This window comes from Ailuropoda melanoleuca, chromosome 12 (assembly GCF_002007445.2).
Source record: "Ailuropoda melanoleuca isolate Jingjing chromosome 12, ASM200744v2, whole genome shotgun sequence".
Classification (NCBI taxonomy): domain Eukaryota; kingdom Metazoa; phylum Chordata; class Mammalia; order Carnivora; family Ursidae; genus Ailuropoda; species Ailuropoda melanoleuca.
In genome coordinates this window covers 75,176,514-75,182,735 of record NC_048229.1, presented here as the reverse complement: position 1 = coordinate 75,182,735, position 6,222 = coordinate 75,176,514, and positions in this window count along the sequence as shown.

Here is a 6,222-nt window from a genome sequence, read left to right as displayed (position 1 = left end):
AATTATATAATTAAAACACACTTCTATTAAACAAAGCTTTATGCCATTCTTTGTGGCTGCCCAGTGAAACCTGCCCTCCCCTGCCTGGGGCATCCCCACTTATGAGGCTACACCTTAGGGGAAGCCAGAGCCTTGCTTTCCCAGACTCCCTAGAGGCTGGGGTGCAGACAGTCCCCGTCTGCCCCATCAGGCAGGTGCAGCAGCACCAGGCCTGTGTTCGGAAGCTGGCAACCGGAGACGCAGGGCTCCGAGGGCATCTACCCGGCAAAGGCAGTGTCATGGACACCGGGGTCCAGCAGCAGCAGGACCAGAGGCTGCGGGGTCTGAGCCCAGCAAAATCAGCTGGGCTGTCTCCACTGGGCCATCCAGTGCCTGGTTTTGCTTTGCTTCGGGCAGCATACATTCCAGACTTGGATCTCTGCCCTTCTGGAAAATACACAAGCCAGCCAACATCCTTCAGCCAATTCCTTGTTTTGGCCGAGGTTAGAATGGGTTCCTGCTCTACATCCTACAACTGCTGGATACGTTGTATCTTCTGGGTGATTCCTAAGGGTACAAAGAAAATTGTGTTGACTTAAAAGACTGGACAGAAGCTGTTGACAAGAGCTCAGTAGAAAGGATAATATCCTACCAGTTAAGGGGAAATTGAGGTGTATACGTACGGAGAAATCACCAGGAAAGTGCTAATGGTGGCTATCCCTAGCAAGGAGTTTGGGTGTCTGAGGGCAGGAAACTTACATTAAACGTTTAGAATTCTGGGGGCGCCCTGCTGGCTCAGTGGGTGGAGCATGTGACTCTTGATCTCAGGGTCATGAGTTCCAGTCCCACGTCAGGTGTAAAGCTCTTGTAAAAAAAAAAAAAAAAAGCCCTTAGTCACTAATACTCAAAGCCGATTTTAGAATTCTGTATCTGTGCAAATATTACCTATCAAAAAAGAAATACATAATTGAATTGATTAAAAGAACAAAAAAAGGAAATATGATTAATTATGAATCATGGTCTCTTGGTGGTTATTTTTCCACCTCTTTATACATTTCTGCATTTTTCAAATACCTCAGTAAATATCTTAATAATCAAGAAAAAAGGTACAGTGGAAAAGAACTGGAGCCTACAGAATGGGGCAGGATATTTGAAAATCATATATCTGATAAGAGACTTGTACCTTGTATCTAGTCTATAAAGGAATCTTATGACTCAAAAAGACACATAAACCAGTTAAAAAGGGGCAAAAAAATTCAAACAGACATTTTTCCCAAAGTAGATGTACAAACAGCCTATAAAATACATGAAAATACGCTCAACATCCTTAGCCACCTGGGAAATGCAAAATGAAATCACATGAGATACCACTTCACGCACACCAGGGTGGCAAAAATAGAAAAGACAGTAACGGGCGCCAGGCTGACTCAGGTGGCAGAACACACGACTCTTAATCTCACGGTCTTGAGTTCAAGCCCCGTATCGGGGGTAGAGCTTACTAAAAAAACAAAACAAAACAAAACAAAACAAAACAAAAAACGGCAATTACAAGTGTTTACAAGAATGAAGGGAAAGTCAGAACCCTCGTAGACTGCTGGTGGGAATGTAAAATGGGGCAGCTGCTTTGGAAAATAGGATGGCAGTTCCTCAAAAGGTTAACCATAGGGTTACGATATGACTCAGCAATTCTGCTTGGAGGTGTAGACCCAAGACAGCTGGAGACACACATCCACATGAAAACTTGAACACGAATGTTAATATCAGCATTGTTCATAATAGCCAAATGGTAGAAACACAAGGCAGATGTCCACCAGCCGATGGGTGGATAAACGAAATGTGTTCTGCCCATCCAACGAGATATATCTAGCAACAAAAAGGAATGAAGGATTGACACCCACTACAACACGGATGAACCTTGAAAACACCATGCTAAGAATCCAGTCATGAAAGAGCACATAATGTATGATCCCATTTACCTGAAACATCCAGAACAAGCAAATCTATAGAGACAGAGTAAGTGTGTGATTTTAGGTGGTTGGAGAAAAGGGGAAATGCAGAGTGAATGCTTAAGGGGCAGGGTTTTCTGTTTGAGGTGATAAAAACATTCTAAAATTGATTATGGCGATGTTTTCACAACTCTGTGAATACACTAAAAACCATCGAATGGTACGCTTCAAGTGAGAGAGTGGTATAGTATGTGAATTGTATCTCAATAATGTTGTTTTAAAATGTTAAAAAAAGAACTGGAGGGAAATGTCCAACAATGGCTTCCTTCTCTGAGGCTTCCTCTTTTCTGTTGGTTTTGGGTTGGTTTTGGGGTATATGTGTGCTGTTTCCAGGGCCTGGCACAAACTGGAGCCCCACAAATGTTTAGGGATTGAATGGATGAACAAATGACAAAAGGATGGCTAGAGGCATGGATGAATGGTGGTCGCTGGCCTCCAAAATGGCCCCCAATGAGCCTCATCTCCTGGGATTTATGCCCCTGGGTTGCCTCCTCCAACACGAAACAAGGGTTGACTCTGACAGAATTCTGTGGAAGCAACAACGTCTGATGTGTGAGGCTAGGATCTAAAACAGCATTGAAGCTTCTGCATTGGTCCCTTGGGCTGCTCTCTTAGGAGGAAGCCAGCCGCCATGCTGGGAGGACACTCAAGCAGCCCTCTGGAAAGGCTCATGGGGAGGGGGACTGAGGCCTCTCACCAATAGCCAGCACTAACTAGCCAGATGGTCCTGAATCCTTACCCTCAGAAACCATGATGATGAATTATTGTTGTTTAAACCATGAAGTTTTGGGGCCAGGGGGCAACAGATTACCAGTGGAGATTTATAAAGTGATGGATGGATGGGTGGAAGGAAGGAAGCAAAGTAGGAAGAAAGACAGATGGAATTTTCAATTTGGGTCTTTCCTACAGCTTTCTTTTTTCTTAAACTCACCCAAAAGTAAAGGAGATGCAACTACTCCAACTCGACTCTCTTTTCAGAACTCTCCAGCTCAGCAGGGTTTCAGGCGCAGCAAACAGCCATGCACAAAAGATGCGAGGTCACACACTTCCTACCACATTTCCTCTCCCTGGCCCAAAGTAGCAGCAAGTGGAAACAACTGGGATCTCTTACATTGTTTCAGAAAACATGTGTAGAGGACTGGTATGCCTGTCCCAGGCCTGGGCTCCAGGTCCCAGGGTTCCCAAGACAGATTAGACTTGGAACAAACTGCCAAGGAAGCAAGATAAGGCAGTGGGGTCCCTGAAAGAGTGATGCTCTGCAGTGTAGACACATCTGGTTGAAAATGCAGCTCCCTTGCTTGGGCAACTCAACCTCTCTATGCTTCCATTCCTCATCCGTAAAACAGAGTCATCTGCGACTCTTCACCAATATTAAAGAGAGGTTCACGTGGGACCTGGGGCCTAAGAATCACCTTCCTTCTTTCCCTGACTCAGCTCTCTGTGTGTCCTCCCCTGGCCCGTGACAGTGGATGGCACCATCCTCTGCACAGGCTCTGGGGTCGGATGACCTGGCCTGGGCTCTAGGCTCAGCTCCTTCACTGTGTGACCTAGAGCCAGATACTTAACCTCTCTGTACCACAGTCTCTTCACCTGTAAAACCGGGAAAATAGTAGCTGCCTTATAAATTTGTTGTGAAGGTGTGCCTGGGTGGCTCAGTCGTTAAGCGTCTGCCTTCGGCTCAGGGCGTGATCCCGGCGTTCTGGGATCGAGCCCCAGGTCAGACTCCTCCGCTGGGAGCCTGCTTCTTCCTCTCCCCCTCCCCCTGCTTGTGTTCCTTCTCTCGCTAGCTGTCTCTCTCTCTCTGTCAAATGAATAAATAAAATCTTTAAAAAAATAAATAAATAAATTTGTTGTGAAGATTCAAGGCGGTAATCTTATAAATCACTGGCACGGAATCAGTATCCACGACTGCTGGCGATACTAATAGGAACGAGCGGCAAACTACTACTGTCCCGCTAAGTTCTGTCTGAAGAGCAGGACGGATAGTGGCAAGTCATCCAATTGGCCCTCCAGGGGAAATGCTGCCCAGCCTCCGGCCTCCCTCACTGTCCCTGGGCTTGGCAAACCTGTTCTTTATCCCGCTGGGATAGTGATGGCGCTACCATGCGGCTTTAGCACCAACCTCTGAAATCCCACTGCGCCCCCGGACGAGCCCATCTTTGTTTCCAGAAAATGCTGTCACCTTCCCTGGTCTCCCTGGAAACACACTGCGTCAACTGGCCCGGAGTCAGGGCATGGGACAGAGGAGGGTGGGGCATGACTTCACTCATAGCTGGGGTCACCAGGGGAATGATTGTCTTTGGATGAACTTTGTAGAACATTCTTTTCCTAATGGCATGGTGCTCTGGAGAAGAGCACAGTTTTAGCGTCCCTGAGGGGTGTTCTCCAAGCTTCTGCAGGGATGGCTTTCAGGAGCTGAGAGCAGGTATTTCAGTTAAAGCTATAAGCAGGGCTTTGTCTCCTACTGAGAGCCACGCACCTGCTCCAGGCAGCACCGTCCTGCTTGCCCAGACCGCCCACACATTTAGCTCATCTGACCCCCGACCCGTGCAGAAGGGCAAGGGAGGATTTCTAGCCTCACTTTACAGATCAGGAAACAGAGGCTCAGAGAGGCCAGGCAGGTTGCCTAAGAACACAGAGCTGGTTCTTCCCCTTCCTCCCTTTCCCTCACTTTGTGCTGTTGCTGGGACGATGACCTTTGTGGAGCTCATTGCTTCTGATGTAGGCTGGGAAAGTCAGCTTGACTCCCAGGGCAGAATTCCAACGGTGCGCTGTGTGGGACATAGTAGGTGCTCAATAAATACTTTCAAAAACACTGTCCTCCCTGGGGCACCTGGGTGGCTCAGTTTGCTAAGCATCTGACTCCTGGTTTCAGCTCAAGTCACGGGCTCAGGTCATGGACTCAGGGTTGTGAGGTCAAGCTGTGCACCAGGCTCCACGCTCAGTGCAGTCTGCTTAAGATTCTCTGCCTTTCCTTCTCCCCTCCCCCTGCTCATGTGCTCTCTCTCTCTCAAATAAACAAAAAAAATAAAATCTTTAGGGGCACCTGAGGGGCTCAGTGAGTTAAGTGTCTGCCTTTGGCTCAGGTCATGATCTCAGGGTCCTGGGATTGAACCCCACGTCAGGCTCCCTGCTCAGCCGGGAGCTTGCTTCTCCCTCCCTCTCTGCACCTTGCCTGCTTGTGCTCTTTCTCTCATTCTCTCTCTCTCTCGCAAATAAATAAATAAAATCTTTAAAAAATAAAATAAAATCTTTAAAACAAAAATCCACTGTCCTCCCTTTGAATATAATCATTATTTTTAAAAATAAAAAATAACGGTAACTATTTTAATGACTACAACGTGCCAGGCATTTTCCACACATTATTCTACTTAATCTTTGTGGCATATTTTATTTAATGCCCGGAACAGATATGAGGGCCCCTTTGGGGATGTCTACAAATATCGAAGACAGGCCTGGTTTTGACAAGGCCAGGGAGAAGCGTGAGGAGTAGTGGTCCCCGTTAGTGAGCTCTGCCAGAGGGCCCTGCTGAAAGCCCTTCACTAAAACCGATGTTAGTGACAGTGAGTGCTGCCTCCTTACCAGGTTCTGGATGTGATAAACCATGAAGAGATGTGCACTGCTTTGAGAACTTCCAACTCACCTACCACCTGGTATGAGGTGAAAGGAACAGAGAAGACAAAATAGGAAAGGGACGAGGATGGCAAAGGAAGAGAATGGGAAGGGGTGTGGGGTGTGGGGCATCCTGGAGGCTTCTGTCCCTTCCTGTCAAAGGTGGAGGTGGCAAAAACTAGAAGTCAACCGAGTTGACTTGGGTCAACCTCAGGCATGGTCTCTAAGGACCAAAGTCCTCAGCCCGCCAGGTCTTGCCTTGACCTTCCTCCTGGAATCACCCCGGGCCAGTAGAAGCAGCTCCCCCTGGGTAGGGATGCGCCGGGGACCCAGAGCGGGCGAGCTTGGCCAGGCGGCACCCGCCCACCAGCAGGGTCTCCCCAGAGGTGGGACTGTCCTGGCCCCAGCCGTTGGGCCCCAGCTGCTGGCCCAGGGACGGGGGTAATCTCATCTCCACAGCCACCCCTGACTAACCGGAACCCTCCAGCTGACTCTCCTCAAGGTGAATGTGCCAAACCACTGCTCCTTTCATCTCAGTCCAGAGCGCGGCTCCCCGTCCCTGTAATCATGCTTGTGGGCGGTCCTCAGGGACCCTCTCAAAACTCAGGGCCCAGGCTGGACTCAG